The following is an 18110-nucleotide window of genomic DNA, read 5'->3' as shown; positions in this document are numbered from 1 at the left end:
CTGTCTATCACAATCCCCCCTTTTTCTTTTTATCATTTTGTTCATCAAATCGTTGCAATTCTTGTTGACTTAACAGGAGAGTTTTTTTCAATTTAAAGTCATCATCTAATTGATTGTTTTTGGCTTTAATGAGTATTGGACGGGTGACAGATATCAGATATGTTACCCGTTGCATCATTCTCCAAGTTATGACATATAATATTATTGACAAAGTCAAACTGATTAAGATTAATATCAAGAGAACCACAATGGGGTGACACAACTTGTTCAAGATGCCTGTAGCAGTAGGTGACCATCCAAAAAGGGTGTCCCACCAGTTATGTTCTGCATTCTTTTTTGCTCTTTCCAAGACTCGGTGTATTTCTTCCACATTGTGATGAACAGTTATTAGAGTTTTCTGTCCGTTTTCTCTAACTTTCTCTAAAATTCTAACTAAGTCTTTGTGTTGAAGTAACTGCTTAACCAAAGTGAGATTCATTCCAATGGGTGTAGGTTGTAGATTATGTATTAATGTATAATTGGATTGCAGGAGTTGGTAAGACGTGACCGGGGCTAAATAGGAAAAGTCACATCCGATTACCTTTGTGAAGTTGCAAACACAGAGATTTGAATAATTTTTTGTCTCTATTATGATCTTGTCTACGGTTAAGAATTCACAAACCGTCCTCAAACATACACAACCTTCGCCAATATATATAAGTACTGTTTTAGGATTTTCATTGGGATGGACCTCAAAGTGACAAATATTTTGTTCGGTATCTAAACAAATATCTTGTGCCTCAATTGCATTGCCTTCACAAATGAATCCTTGTTGTTCCCGTACAATGCAGGACTCTAGATTGACAGTTTGCCATTTTTCGTTTACCTTTCGGGCCCATACTCTATGCTCAGAAGGATAGAGTATGGTTCCGTTGTGATTCAGCCCTAATGCAATGATAGGATAAATTTGGTATATGGTGGCATTGTAAATAGTGAGTATAAAGGTAGTAGCTGTGTTTGTGATGGGGTCATAGGTAAAGTTTACCAGGTTCCACCAGGATTGGAGTTTCTTTTCAAAATTAGTAGCACTGTCCCAAATTATTCTCCGAATTTCAGTAGGAAGAATACCTTCTTCACCTTCTCTTATAATTGAGGCAGCTATCGACTGCATCCATATTTGAGCCTGGATGCAGCTGAGAGCTAAAGAGAGGTTATTTTGAAGCACACTGAGTGCATCTGTAATCAATTCATGATCCTTTATATTTACCTTTTCCCCTTTTGGTAATATATTCGACAACTGCCACTGGTTAGCCCCCAAAGCCAATAAGGAAGATCGCAAAGGCCTTTGTATATTAGTTAAATCACTAATTGAGGTAGCCAATTTGTTCATTATCACCTCCAAATCAATACTTTTTAAAACTCCCAATCCTGTTCCCAAAGCACCGGTTAAGTCTCTCTGCGTTCTTTTTGTGTGAGGAGTTTGTTTTTGCAGCCAGGTTGTCCATCCCTCGTAAGAAGTCTTTAGGAAAGGTGAACATGCTGGCTGAATATTTGAAACATTATTTTGCATTAACAATTCAACTTGTTTGAGAGACCACGCCGGGTTAAACAGCATTTGTTGTTTACCTGTATTTCTAATTGCATATGGTCCAATTTTAAAAATTCTTGGGCTAAGCACGACTGTTGGTTGTGTTGGAACAGTATGAGTAGTCTGAGTAGTCTCTTTGGGAGCGTGGGTTGTGGTTGTTGTAGTTTCCTCCTGTATATTCAATGGAAATCGGAAAGATATAGCTTGATCTCCTGACCTGGTCCCTCCCAAACAAACTATGGACACCGGTTGGGTTGCAGTAAATGCATACCAACAGGCTTCCGACTCACAACGGGTTTGAGCTATTTTAGATTCCGTTTTGTCTCTGATAACGATTTGAGTAAAAGGGGGCTGACGGACGGTTTGAATTAAAGGGTGCCGACTTATTATCACATTTACATTGAATACTCTGCAGCCTATCTGTATCTCATCTCCTTTTTTAGCTGTCCAGGTATGGGATGAATTCTCCCATTTATATGTTTGGAGTGTTAGGTTATTGCTTAGTATGGCAGTTGCTAACTCTGTCCCATACAAATCTGCATCCATACTTCCTGTATGTCCATAATAAGCATCTGTCCAAGGCCATATAATTTGATTAGTTAGGGTATGTTCAAAAGGTTGGTGGGATTGGTTAGTCGTTCTAGCCCATCCTGGTAGTGTATTCATTGTAGCTAATACACCTAGCCAGACTATCCAATAGCTCCAATAGAAGGCTGACGGGATTCTATAGATTTGCATATTTTTTCTTAATCTCTTTTGTATCGGGGTGTCTGACACTCTCGTCTGGCCCTTCTCCCTCAGAGGTCCTTTTTTCTTCAGAGTAGGGCAGTAAGGTTTTCCCCACTTTGGTACGTCTCTGCCTCCTCTGCCTACTCTGTTGCTTAGAGCAGCAGGGTGTTCCATCTTCTCGGCAGCAGCCGTATTCTTCAGGGGTACGTTTGCCTCTACTCCGGGACACATAGGTCTCCCAGTTTTTATCTTTGACCTCGGGTTCACGACAGGGGACCCAGGGGATGTGCTTTCTACAGATCACCCTTAGGATCTGAGAGTGCTATTGAGTAGGCCAATTAGAGTGAGTGCACTCTCTTTCAGGATTTATCCCTTTAGTAAATATTTTCTACCAAGTTTTAGAATCTCCAGTTTTAGGGCCTGATTAGTTAATCTCCGTTCTTGTTAATAACACTGATTACAACTAGACCGAAGATTTATTTCATGTGTATTATGAATCCCCCAGCCTTCTTTACATACATTACACTTTACACTTTATGTATATAAAAGGAAAACAAATATAAGTTTCAATTGGACAAAAATATCAGGGTCTCACTCATCGAGTCCTTCGTAGGTTCTTATCTCACAATGTGTAGAGAGTTCTTTCAGGTTCTCCGAAGGGTGACTCGTAGATCCCCAGGAGGGCTGGTCACTTTCCAGGCCGGATCCTGTATAGGTCCCTTTACTCGGCTTGCGTGTGTCCACCCCTTCTCAGCAGTCCGAACAGCAGTTTCTGTAGTGATAAGAGCAACATAGGGTCCTTCCCAACGGGGGGTCAAAGAAGATTCTTTCCATGATTTGATTAGTACTTTATCTCCTGGTTGGATCTGATGCATGGCCACATCCAATGGAGGCCTTTGTACTACCATCCCCCGAGTCTGTAGTTGTTTTCTCCTTGCCATTAGCTGTATCAGGTAGGACTTTATCTTTAATTCTTCAAGTTGGGGGTGATCCGGTGGCATTTCTAAATCATAAGGCATCCCATACAGCATTTCAAAGGGAGAAATGCCTACATCAGTTCGGGGCTGAGTTCTGATATTTAACAAGGCTAAAGGGAGACACTTTACCCATGACATTTTGGTTTCTAACATTAGTTTGGTAAGTTGTTTTTTTATTTCTCCGTTCATACGTTCAACTTTCCCTGAGCTCTGCGGGTGCCACGGAGTATGGTATTGCCACTGTGTACCCAGGGCAGCCAAAGTCTCTTTGGCTACTCTGGATACAAAGTGTGGCCCTCTATCTGAGTCTATTGCTTCTATTGCTCCATACCGAGGTATAATTTCTTCAAGTAATATCCTTGTTACTGTGTGAGCTGTGGCTCGGGCTGTGGGAAAGGCTTCTACGAATTGAGTTAAATGATCTATAATTACTAATAGGTATTTATACCTCCCCACCTTTGGTAATTCAGTAAAGTCTATTTGTATTCTTGCAAAAGGTCTATGAGCCAATTCTCGCCCCCCATATACTCGTTTTCTTATTTGATGTTTATTTACTTTTTGACAAACGAGACATTCTCCTATCACTCGTTTGGCTATATCATATATCCCAATGCACATGTATTTAGTTGCAAATTGATCCACTAATGCCTGAGTTCCCCAATGAGTGTTTTTATGGAATTGCTGCATTATCTTGGTAGCTATGGGTTTTGGGAGAACTTCTCGGCCGTCTGGGAGTTCCCATTTTCCATTAGCTTTCTGCTTAATCCCCATTTGATTTAATTTTGCTTGTTCTTGAACAGTAAAACTTAAAAGTTCATAGGATTTTCCATGGAAAAAGCACCACTTAAACCCTGGTCTTTCACATACACATTCTATACCGTCTACTCCGTATTCTTTCCAGCAACCATAACAGGGGAGGTAATTATCTCCACAATTAACACACCGCTTTCTGTCCTCTATCGGATCATCCAAGTCCAGTGCTGATAGCGCTGCTCTCTTTGCCTCTTGATCAGCAAGGTTATTCCCCCGTACTAAAGGATTTAGCCCCCTCTGGTGTCCTTTTACGTGTACTACCGCAATTTCGCTGGGCCCTCGTATAGCTTGCAAAATTTGTGATATTAACTCCTGATGTACTAGGTCCTTCCCCCGAGAATTGATTAAACCTCTTTCTTCCCATATTTTCCCAAAGGTATGTACTATTCCGAAGGCATATCTAGAATCGGTGTATATAGTTCCCACTTTTCCATTTAGTAATTGTAAAGCCTTTAATACTGCATATAATTCACATGCCTGTGCTGACCAGCTGGGACTCAAGGGTCCTGATTCTATCACCTTAAAAGTTTTTCCATCAATTATGGCATACCCTGATTTTCTTTTTCCTTCTACCACTCGAGAGGATCCATCTACAAATAATTTTTCTCCTTTCCCTAATTCCTCCTCTTCCAAATCTGGTCTTATCTTAGTCTGCTCCTCGATGTTACGGAGGCAATCATGAAAAAGATCTTGACTAGGTTCTCCATACAAAAATTGGGCTGGATTTTGTAACGATGTTGTTTCAAGGGTCAGGTGGGGGGACGTAATGAGGATTGCCTCATATTTTACCAGTCTAGCATCGGTTATCCATTTTTCTGCTTTTTGCTGTAACACACCTCTAATATTATGGGGTGATAGTACCCTTAATTCACTACCAAAAGTTATTTTATGCGCTTCCTCAACTAACAAAGCAGCTGCCACCACAACTTGTAGGCACGTAGGCCATCCCCGACTTACGGGGTCCAGTAATTTTGAGATATATGCTACTGGTTTCTTTTTTCCTGCCCATTCCTGGGCTAATACTCCAAATGCAGTTCCTTCCTCTGTGTTGACAAATAAGAAAAATGGTCTTTTTAGGTCGGGCAAGCTCAGAACAGGAGCATTTACTAATTCAGTTTTTAGTTCTTTTAACCGTTGATCATCTTCCTGAGTCCATTTTAATAATCCATTTTTAGTTATTTTGGTGTATAAAAACTTTACCTTTCCACTATACCCTTCGATCCACTGCTTACAATATCCAAATAGCCCTAATAGCTGCCGGACTTGTTTTTTAGTTTTTGGACTTGGTAGGGAAAGTATCCCTTTCACCCTTTCTGGATCCAATTTCTTAGTTCCTTGACTTAATCGATGCCCTAGGTATTTAACTTCCTTTTCAACAAATTGCAATTTGGATTTTGACACTTTCAGTCCCTTTAAGCTCAGGAAATTTAACAACTTGATGCTTTCTTCCCGAACCCTTTCCTCATCCTCCCCTGCTATTAAAAGATCATCTACATACTGGACTAGGGTAAGGGTATCTCCTATCTGGTAATCCTGCAAAATTTGTTCTAAAGCTTGCCCAAACAGGTTTGGGGATTCAGTGAAACCTTGGGGTAGGACTGTCCACCGGAGTTGAGTTTTCCTGTGGGTGTCTGGGTCCTCCCACTCAAAAGCAAAATAGTTTCTACACTCCTCTTTTAAGGGACATGCCCAGAAAGCGTCCTTCAAGTCTATTACACTGTACCACCGGTCGTTCGGGCCTAATTGACTTAAGAGAGTGTGTGGGTTAGCTACTACAGGGAATCTAGTTACAGTCCTTTTGTTAATTTCCCTTAGGTCATGGACTAATCTATACCCACCATCTGCCTTCTTGACAGGTAAAATGGGAGTATTAAAAGGGGACATGCAGGGTTCCAATAATCCCTGCTTTATTAATCTCTGAATTTCTGGTTTTAATCCTTGCCTTCCCTCCAGAGGTATGGGATATTGCTTAATCCTCACCGGTACTTCAGGATCCCGGATGGTTACCATAAAAGGTTCAACATTCAGTTTTCCCACCGTATCTGGAGTGTACCACACTTCAGGGTTGATTTTAGTCTCATCTTCAACCCGTAGGGGGCATAGTTTGATTTCAAGTTTGTGTTCTGTTACTTCCAAACTAATTCCTAATTCAATCATTAGATCTCTCCCCAGTAGGTTATAATCTGCCTCAGGTACTAACAATAAGGATCCCACCCCCACTTTAGAATCTGTTTCAAGGAGTACATCTTTAATTACCGGTACTCCGAATGGTTCTCCTTTCGCCCCAACTACTTGTACTTTTTCTGATGAAATCTTACATCCTTGGGGCAATGATTGAACAGTAGATCTCTCCGCTCCTGAATCTACTAAAAATTCTATCTCCTGTTGCTGAGGACCTACTTTTAACTTTATCAAGGGCTCAGTTCATTCTCGGGTCCCCAGTAAATAGAGCCCCTGACACCCCTAATCTTCTTTAAACATTCTCTCATCCATCATTCTCCTTCTGCAGCTCTTCTTTGTGTGACCTTTTCTTCCGCAATAAAAGCAGACAATACTCCCTTTTTCTCTCTCTCTCTCCGGTTCCTTTGATCTATAGCCTGTTCTTTGACCTTCTTGTTTTCTCCCAGCACTGTTCACTCTCTGTCCTTCCCTTATCGCAGCTACCATCATTCTGGTATGTTTCTTTTGAGTCTCGTCCTCCCTTCGGACATAGACTTTCTGTGCTTCTCTCAGTAATTCATCCAACCCCCGATCCTGCCAATCTTCTATTTTTTCTAGCTTCTTTCTAATATCTATCCATGCTTTTGCCACAAATTGTGTCTTTAACAATGCCTGTCCCACTGGGGTATTAGGGTCTAGTCCTGAGTAAAGCTGAAGATTTTTCCTCAGTCTCTCTAACCACTCAGTAGGAGTTTCATCCTTTTTCTGATGTTCACTAAAGGCTTTATTTATATTTTGTCCTCTAGGGACTGATTCTCTTATACCCTGGATTACAATCGTCCTCAGGTCTTGCATATGACCTCTATCGATTTCATTTTGATTATTCCAATTAGGTCGATTTAGAGGCCATTTTACATCTGCTGCCGGACCTTGCTGATGCTGTTGATCCCAAATTCTCATTCCTGCTCTCCTGATCATATCCCTTTCTTCAACAGTGAATAGTATAGCCATTATGGCTTGTATTTCATCCCAGGTATAGATGTTTGGTCCTAAAAACTGATCCACCCGCTCCGCCACACCTAAGGGATCCTCCAATAGATTCCCCATCTCTTTTTTAAATTCTCGGACGTCCCCTGAATTAAGAGGGACAGTCACATATCCCATGCCAGGCTGGGGTCCTCCCATCGCAACCTCCCTTAGGGGGTACAAGCCACTATCACCCCACCCCATTCTAGTTTGACTACGGGTTATTCGTCTCGGTTCTTTCGGGGATTCAGGTGGGGAGTCTGAATTCTCTGGGTCCTCCGGCGCAGTCGGAGGAGGTGAAGGCGCCGGAGGTGGGGGTGGAGGTATGTAAGGAGGAGGAGAGGTGGGAGGTTCGTCCTCATCACGTACCTTCTTTTTCTTAACTTTTTCTTTTAGAGGATATAGATTTATTCGGGTATCTGATGCTATCCATACCTGTGCATATTCACTCTCCTCTAAATTAAAGGGTTCCCTTGAGTTGACATAAATGTTTAGGGCTTGGCAGACCCATTCTTCAAAGGACCCAAAAACAGGCCAATAGAGATGATCGCCTCTGATTTGTTTCCCTCCCCAAACTTCCATACAATAATAAATCATTTTTGCTTTGTCCTTACCCCGCCTAGAGGGGTAATCTTCCCAATGGTTTAACATCAAGCCTAAAGGGCTATCTGGTGGTATTTGGGGGTACCTCACCTCGGGTCCCAAATCACCCATGGGATCAGAAGGCTTGCTTTTCTTCTGTCCCATCTTCCGGAGCGCCTTCACACACTCACACAATTCGCTTCCCCCTTTTCGTGACCCAGTCCCTCGCGGGATATGGGAACTGCACTACCGAGGGGTCCGCACTCGCTTCGCCCTGCTGGGCGTCTCACACACCACGCTCCGGGAAACCCAACCCCAACCGAACGGTAACCGGCCTATACTCACGCAACCCTGCGTCTTCGTCCGGGGCTTCGTGCACAAAGATTACGGGGTTACCGGTATTTTTTTGCTTGTTGCCGAGTTTTGGAGTTCGTCGGTAGAGGGCGTGATGTGATAGCACTCAGCCGGGGCCGCTGAACTCAGCGGGGCGCGCCTCCCCGTATGGGGCTTCCCACCAGATTGCCTCTATCCGAGTCACGGCACCAATTTTGTTATAGACTATCTTGCCAAAATGATGCAAGTTAGGACAAATTAGATTTCAATTATTTATTTTAGCAAGCGGCAATAAGCAAAACAGCGCTGGGCGGCCGGGGAGTCCCTGCTCCACCAACGGCGCGCACTCACTTCCCGAGGGTCCGTCTTTTTTATATCCTCCGCCTTCCGTTATCGGGTCTCTCTGAGAGGTGTATCCTGCGTCTGCGCACTTTGCAGCTAGGGGGTCGCTCCATCCGGGTCTTCCTCACGTCACCAGCTTCTCGTATTTCCTACTTTCCTGAGAGTGGCTCACAAAGTCTTTGTTTATATCTTACAGAATATAGACACTACCCCCTTTTTTTTTTCTTCTTCTCCCCTTTGTCCTTCTTCCCTTTCTCCCTCTTTTCAGTCTTTTGCCTAGTAGAAGTCCTTGCTTCAGCATTTCAACTTAGATAAGCACTTACAGTCAGTTAGTCGTTACACAGTGTAATAGTTAAGATTAAGCTTAGGCCAACATAGTTTATGGAATAACATGTCACGAGCTCCCAGTATCTTCAGTGGAATTTGATGAACAAACAGTTTACTGTCTATCACAGCCAGCACTGACCTGATGCCCAATGTGACATAGCCCCCATAGTGACATGGCCACCAGTGACCTGCTGCCCACTGTGACATGGCCACCATAGTGACATGGCCACAAATGATCTGCTGCCCACTGTGACATAGCCCCCACAGTGAAATGGCCACCAGTGGCCTGTTACTCAGAGTGACATGGCCATCACTGAGCTGCTGGACACTGTGACATGGCCTCACAGTGACGTGGCCACTACTGATCTGCTGCCCAATGTGACATGTCCCCCACAGTGATATGGCCACCACTGATACGCTGACCAATGTGACATAGCCCCACAGTGACTTGGGCACCACTGACCTGCTGCCCACTGTGACATAGCCCCCACAGTGACATGGCAACCAGTGGCCTGTTTCTCACTGTGACATGGCCACCACTGACCTGCTGCCCACTGTGAGATGGCCACCATAGTGACATGGCCACCACTGACCTGCTGCCCACTGTGACATAGCCCCCACAGTGACATGGCAAGCAGTGGCCTGTTGCTCACTGTGACATGGCCATCACTGACCTGCTGCACAATGTGACATGGCCCCACAGTGACGTGGCCACTACTGACCTGCTGCCCACTGTGACATGGCCCCCATAGTGACATGGCCACCACTGACCTGCTGCCCACTGTGACATGGCCCCCATAGTGACATGGCCACCACTGACATGCTGCACACTGTGACATGGCCCACATAGTGACATGGCCACCACTGACCTGCTGCCCACTGTGACATAGCCCCCACAGTGACATGGCAATAAGTGGCCTGTTGCTCACTGTGACATGGCCACCACTGACCTGCTGCACACTGTGACATGACCTCACAGTGACATGGCCACCACTGACCTGCTGCCCAATGTGACATAGCCCCCATAGTGACATGGCCACCAGTGACCTGCTGCCCACTGTGACATGGCCACCATAGTGACACGGCCAGCACTGACCTGCTGCCCACTGTGACATAGCCCCCACAGTGACATGGCAACCAGTGGCCTGTTACTCACTGTGACATGGCCACCACTGACCTGCTGCACACTGTGACATGACCTCACAGTGACATGGCCACCACTGACCTGCTGCCCAATGTGACATGGCCCCCATAGTGACATTGGCACCACTGACCTGCTGCCCACTGTGACATAACCTCACAGTGACATGGCCACCACTGACCTGCTGCCCAATGTGACATGGCCCCCATAGTGACATGGCCACCATTGACCTGCTGCCCACTGTGACATGGCCCCCATAGTGACATGGCCAGCACTGACCTGCTGCCCACTGTGACATAGACCCAACAGTGACATGGCAACCAGTGGACTGTTGCTCACTGTGACATGGCCCCACAGTGACGTGGCCACTACTGAACTGCTGCCCACTGTGACATGGCCCCCATAGTGACATGGCCACCACTGACCTGCTGCCCACTGTGACATAACCCCCACAGTGACATGGCAACCAGTGGCCTGTTGCTCACTGTGACATGGCCATCACTGACCTCCTGCACACTGTGACATGGCCCCACAGTGACGTGGCCACTACTGACCTGCTGCCCACTGTGACATGGCCCCCATAGTGACATGGCCACCACTGACCTGCTGCACACTGTGACATGGTCCCCATAGTGACATGGCCACCACTGACCTGCTGCCCACTGTGACATAGCCCCCACAGTGACATGGCAACCAGTGGCCTGTTGCTCACTGTGACATGACCTCACAGTGACATGGCCACCACTGACCTGCTGCCCACTGTGAAATGGCCCCCATAGTGACATGGCCACCACTGACCTGCTGCCCACTGTGACATAGACCCAACAGTGACATGGCAACCAGTGGCCTGTTGCTCACTGTGACATGGCCATCACTGACCTGCTGCACACTGTGACATGGCCCCACAGTGACGTGGCCACTACTGACCTGCTGCCCACTGTGACATGGCCCCCATAGTGACATGGCCACCACTGACCTGCTGCCCACTGTGAGATGGCCCCCATAGTGACATGGCCACCACTGACCTGCTGCCGACTGTGACATAGCCCCCACAGTGACATGGCAACCAGTGGCCTCTTGCTCACTGTGACATGGCACCAATGACCTGCTGCCCACTGTGACATGGCCCCCATAGTGACATGGCCAGCACTGACCTGCTGCCCACTGTGACATGGCCACCATAGTGACACGGCCACCACTGACCTGCTGCCCACTGTGACATAGCCCCCACAGTGACATGGCAAACAGTGGCCTGTTCCTCACTGTGACATGGCCACCACTGACCTGCTGCACACTGTGACATGACCTCACAGTGACATGGCCACCACTGACCTGCTGCCCAATGTGACATAGCCCCCATAGTGACATGGCCACCACTGACCTGCTGCCCACTGTGACATGGCCCCCATAGTGACATGGCCACCACTGACATGCTGCACACTGTGACATGGCCCACATAGTGACATGGCCACCACTGACCTGCTGCCCACTGTGACATAGCCCCCACAGTGACATGGCAATAAGTGGCCTGTTGCTCACTGTGACATGGCCATCACTGACCTGCTGCACACTGTGACATGGCCCCACAGTGACGTGGCCACTACTGACCTGATGCCCACTGTGACATGGCCCCCATAGTGACATGGCCACCACTGACCTGCTGCCCACTGTGACATAGCCCCCACAGTGACATGGCAACCAGTGGCCTGTTACTCACTGTGACATGGCACCAATGACCTGCTGCACACTGTGACATGGCCCCACAGTGACGTGGCCACTACTGACATGCTGCCCACTGTGACATGGCCCCCATAGTGACATTGTAACCACTGAACTGCTGCACACTGTGACATGACCTCACAGTGACATGGCCACAACTGACCTGCTGCCAACTGTGACTTCGCCCCCACAGTGACATGGCAACCAGTGGCCTGTTTCTCACTGTGACATGGCCACCACTGACCTGCTGCCCACTGTGAGATGGCCACCATAGTGACATGGCCACCACTGACCTGCTGCCCACTGTGACATAGCCCCCACAGTGACATGGCAAGCAGTGGCCTGTTGCTCACTGTGACATGGCCATCACTGACCTGCTGCACAATGTGACATGGCCCCACAGTGACGTGGCCACTACTGACCTGCTGCCCACTGTGACATGGCCCCCATAGTGACATGGCCACCACTGACCTGCTGCCCACTGTGACATGGCCCCCATAGTGACATGGCCACCACTGACATGCTGCACACTGTGACATGGCCCACATAGTGACATGGCCACCACTGACCTGCTGCCCACTGTGACATAGCCCCCACAGTGACATGGCAATAAGTGGCCTGTTGCTCACTGTGACATGGCCACCACTGACCTGCTGCACACTGTGACATGACCTCACAGTGACATGGCCACCACTGACCTGCTGCCCAATGTGACATAGCCCCCATAGTGACATGGCCACCAGTGACCTGCTGCCCACTGTGACATGGCCACCATAGTGACACGGCCAGCACTGACCTGCTGCCCACTGTGACATAGCCCCCACAGTGACATGGCAACCAGTGGCCTGTTACTCACTGTGACGTGGCCACCACTGACCTGCTGCACACTGTGACATGACCTCACAGTGACATGGCCACCACTGACCTGCTGCACACTGTGACATAGCCCCCATAGTGACATGGCCACCACTGACCTGCTGCCCACTGTAACATGGCCACCATAGTGACACGGCCAGCACTGACCTGCTGCCCACTGTGACATAGCCCCCACAGTGACATGGCAACCAGTGGCCTGTTGCTCACTGTGACATGGCCATCACTGACCTGCTGCACACTGTGACATGGCCCCACAGTAACGTGGCCACTACTGACCTGCTGCCCACTGTGACATGGCCCCCATAGTGACATTGGCACCACGGACCTGCTGCCCACTGTGACATGACCTCACAGTGACATGGCCACCACTGACCTGCTGCCCAATGTGACATGGCCCCCATAGTGACATGGCCACCATTGACCTGCTGCCCACTGTGACATGGCCCCCATAGTGACATGGCCAGCACTGACCTGCTGCCCACTGTGACATAGCCCCCACAGTGACATGGCAACCAGTGGCCTGTTCCTCACTGTGACATGGCCACCACTGACCTGCTGCACACTGTGACATGACCTCACAGTGACATGGGCACCACTGACCTGCTGCCCAATGTGACATAGCCCCCATAGTGACATGGCCACCACTGACCTGCTGCCCACTGTGACATGGGCCCCATAGTGACATGGCCACCACTGACCTGCTGCCCACTGTGATATAGCCCCCACAGTGACATGGCAATAAGTGGCCTGTTGCTCACTGTGACATGGCCATCACTGACCTGCTGCACACTGTGACATGGCCCCACAGTGACGTGGCCACTACTGACCTGATGCCCACTGTGACATGGCCCCCATAGTGACATGGCCACCACTGACCTGCTGCCCACTGTGAGATGGCCCCCATAGTGACATGGCCACCACTGACCTGCTGCCCACTGTGACATAGCCCCCACAGTGACATGGCAACCAGTGGCCTGTTGCTCACTGTGACATGGCACCAATGACCTGCTGCCCACTGTGACATGGCCCCCATAGTGACATGGCCAGCACTGACCTGCTGCCCACTGTGACATAGCCCCCACAGTGACATGGCAACCAGTGGCCTGTTCCTCACTGTGACATGGCCACCACTGACCTGCTGCACACTGTGACATGACCTCACAGTGACATGGGCACCACTGACCTGCTGCCCAATGTGACATAGCCCCCATAGTGACATGGCCACCACTGACCTGCTGCCCACTGTGACATGGGCCCCATAGTGACATGGCCACCACTGACCTGCTGCCCACTGTGATATAGCCCCCACAGTGACATGGCAATAAGTGGCCTGTTGCTCACTGTGACATGGCCATCACTGACCTGCTGCACACTGTGACATGGCCCCACAGTGACGTGGCCACTACTGACCTGATGCCCACTGTGACATGGCCCCCATAGTGACATGGCCACCACTGACCTGCTGCCCACTGTGACATAGCCCCCACTGTGACATGGCAACCAGTGGTCTGTTACTCACTGTGACATGGCCATCACTGACCTGCTGCCCACTGTGACATGGGCCCCATAGTGACATGGCAACCACTGACCTGCTGCACACTGTGACATGGCGCCCATAGTGACATGGACATTACTGACCTGCTGCCCACTGTGACATGGCCCCCATAGTGACATGGACATTACGGACCTGCTGCCCACTGTGACATAGCCCCCACAGTGACATGGCAACCAGTGTCCTGTTGCTCACTGTGACATGACCTCACAGTGACATGGCCACCACTGACCTGCTGCCCAATGTGACATAGCCCCCACAGTGACATGGCAACCAGTGGCCTGTTACTCAATGTGACATGGCCATCACTGACCTGCTGCACACTGTGACATGGCCCCACAGTGACGTGGCCACTACTGACCTGCTGCCCACTGTGACATGGCCCCCATAGTGACATGGCCACCACTGACCTGCTGCCCACTGTGACATAGCCCCCATAGTGACATGGCCAGCACTGACCCGCTGACCACTGTGACATAGCGCCACAGTGACTTGGGCACCACTGACCTGCTGCCCACTGTGACATGGCCCCCATAGTGACATGGCCACCACTGACCTGCTGCCCACTGTGACATGGCCGCCATAGTGACATGGCCACCACTGACCTGCTGCCCACTGTGACATAGCCCCCACAGTGACATGGTAACCAGTGGCCTGTTGCTCACTGTGACAATGCCACCACTGACCTGCTGCACACTGTGACATGACCTCACAGTGACATGGCCACCACTGACCTGCTGCCCAATGTGACATAGCCCCCACAGAGACATGGCAACCAGTGGCCTGTTTCTCACTGTGACATGGCCATCACTGACCTGCTGCACACTGTGACATGGTCGCCATAGTAACATGGCCACCACTGACCTGCTGCCCACTGTGACATGGCCCCCATAGTGACATGGCCATCACTGACCTGCTGCACACTGTGACATGGCCCCACAGTGACGTGGCCACTACTGACCCGCTGACCACTGTGACATGGCCCCCATAGTGACATGGCAACCAGTGGCCTGTTGCTCACTGTGACATGGCCACCACTGACCTGCTGCAAACTGTGACATGACCTCACAGTGACATGGCCACCACTGACCTGCTGCCCAATGTGACATGGCCCCCATAGTGACATGGCCAGAACTGACCTGCTGCCCACTGTGACATGGCCCCCATAGTGACATGGCCACCACTGACCTGCTGCCCACTGTGACATAGGCCCCATAGTGACATGGCCACCATTGACCTGCTGCCCACTGTGACATTGCCCCCACAGTGACATGGCAACCAGTGGCCTGTTGCTCACTGTGACATGGCCATCACTGACCTGCTGCCCACTGTGACATGGCCCCCATAGTGACATGGCAACCAATGACCTGCTGCCCACTGTGACATGGCCCCAACAGTGACATGGCCACTACTGACCCGCTGACCACTGTGACATAGCCCCACAGTGACTTGGGCACCACTGACCTGCTGCCCACTGTGACACGGCCCCCATAGTGACATGGCCACCACTGACCTGCTGCCCACTGTGACATATGCCCCACAGTGACATGGCAACCAGTGGCCTGTTGCTCACTGTGACATGGCCATCACTGACCTGCTGCACACTGTGACATGGCCCCACAGTGACGTGGCCACTACTGACCTGCTGCCTACTGTGACATGGCCCCCACAGTGACATGGCCGCCACTGACCTGCTGCCCACTGTGACATAGCCCCCATATTGACATGGCAACCAGTGGCCTGTTGCTCACTGTGACATGGCCATCACTGACCTGCTGCACACTGTGACATGGCCCCCATAGTGACATGGCCACCACTGACCTGCTGCCCACTGTGACATAGGCCCCACAGTGACATGGCAACCAGTGGCCTGTTGCTCACTGTGACATGGCCATCACTGACCTGCTGCCCACTGTGACATGGCCCCCATAGTGACATGGCCACCACTGACATGTTGCCCACTGTGACATGGCCCCCACAGTGACATGGCCGCCACTGACCTGCTGCCCACTGTGACATGACCTCACAGTGACATGGCCACCACTGACCTGCTGCCCAATGTGACATAGCCCCCATAGTGACATGCCACCATTGACCTGCTGCCCACTGTGACATGGCCCCCATAGTGACATGGCCAGCACTGACCTGCTGCACACTGTGACATAGCCCCCACAGTGACATGGCAACCAGTGGCCTGTTGCTCACTGTGACATGGCCATCACTGACCTGCTGCACACTGTGACATGGCCCCACAGTGACGTGGCCACTACTGACCTGCTGCCCACTGTGACATGGCCCCCATAGTGACATGGCAACCAATGACCTGCTGCCCACTGTGACATGGCCCCAACAGTGACATGGCCACTACTGACCCGCTGACCACTGTGACATAGCCCCACAGTGACTTGGGCACCACTGACCTGCTGCCCACTGTGACACGGCCCCCATAGTGACATGGCCACCACTGACCTGCTGCCCACTGTGACATAGGCCCCACAGTGACATGGCAACCAGTGGCCTGTTGCTCACTGTGACATTGCCATCACTGACCTGTTGCACACTGTGACATGGCCCCACAGTGACGTGGCCACTACTGACCTGCTGACTACTGTGACATGGCCCCCATAGTGACATGGCCACCACTGACATGTTGCCCACTGTGACATGGCCCCCACAGTGACATGGCCGCCACTGACCTGCTGCCCACTGTGACATAGCCCCCGTATTGACATGGCAACCAGTGGCCTGTTGCTCACTGTGACAATGCCACCACTGACCTGCTGCACACTGTGACATGACCTCACAGTGACATGGCCACCACTGACCTGCTGCCCACTGTGACATGGACCTCATAGTGACATGGCCAGCACTGACCTGCTGCACACAGTGACATAGCCCCCATAGTGACATGGCCACCACTGACCTGCTGCCCACTGTGACATGGCCCCCATAGTGACATGGCCACTACTGACCTGCTGCCCACTGTGACATGGTCGCCATAGTGACATGGCCACTACTGACCTGCTGCCCACTGTGACATGGCCCCCATAGTGACATGTCCACCACTGAACTGCTGCCCACTGTGACATGGCCCCACAGTGACGTGGCCACTACTGATCTGCTGCCCACTGTGACATGGCCCCCATAGTGACATGGCCACCACTGACCTGCTGCACACTGTGACATGACCTCACAGTGACATGGCCACCACTGACCTGCTGCCCAATGTGACATAGCCTCCATAGTGACATGGCCACCAGTGACCTGCTGCCCACTGTGACATGGCCACCATAGTGACACGGCCAGCACTGACCTGCTGCCCACTGTGACATAGCCCCCACAGTGACATGGCAACCAGTGGCCTGTTACTCACTGTGACATGGCCACCACTGACCTGCTGCACACTGTGACATGACCTCACAGTGACATGGCCACCACTGACCTGCTGCACACTGTGACATAGCCCCCATAGTGACATGGCCACCACTGACCTGCTGCCCACTGTAACATGGCCACCATAGTGACACGGCCAGCACTGACCTGCTGCCCACTGTGACATAGCCCCCACAGTGACATGGCAACCAGTGGCCTGTTACTCACTGTGACATGGCCATCACTGACCTGCTGCACACTGTGACATGGCCCCACAGTGACGTGGCCACTACTGACCTGCTGCCCACTGTGACATGGCCCCCATAGTGACATTGGCACCACTGACCTGCTGCCCACTGTGACATGACCTCACAGTGACATGGCCACCACTGACCTGCTGCCCAATGTGACATAGCCCCCATAGTGACATGGCCACCATTGACCTGCTGCCCACTGTGACATGGCCCCCATAGTGACATGGCCAGCACTGACCTGCTGCACACTGTGACATGGCCCCCATAGTGACATGGCCACCACTGACCTGCTGCCCACTGTGACATGGCCCCCATAGTGACATGGCCACTACTGACCTGC

The 18110-nt window shown here is 50.4% G+C and overlaps 1 long non-coding RNA gene across 1 annotated transcript; it reads right to left on the bottom strand.

Annotated features, from left to right (window-relative positions):
• Nucleotides 1–2757: 2757 nt before the first annotated feature.
• On the bottom strand, nt 2758–8988 carry LOC141938457 (uncharacterized). The gene is made up of 2 exons (XR_012627298.1): nt 8200–8988; nt 2758–3068 (listed from the first exon to the last, which is right to left on the bottom strand). It is a non-coding gene; the product is annotated as an uncharacterized LOC141938457 (long non-coding RNA).
• Nucleotides 8989–18110: the final 9122 nt, after the last annotated feature.

The sequence above is a fragment of the Strix uralensis genome, unplaced genomic scaffold (genome assembly GCF_047716275.1).
Source record: "Strix uralensis isolate ZFMK-TIS-50842 unplaced genomic scaffold, bStrUra1 scaffold_37, whole genome shotgun sequence".
NCBI lineage: Eukaryota > Metazoa > Chordata > Aves > Strigiformes > Strigidae > Strix > Strix uralensis.
This window is presented reverse-complemented; position numbering and strand designations above follow the sequence as displayed.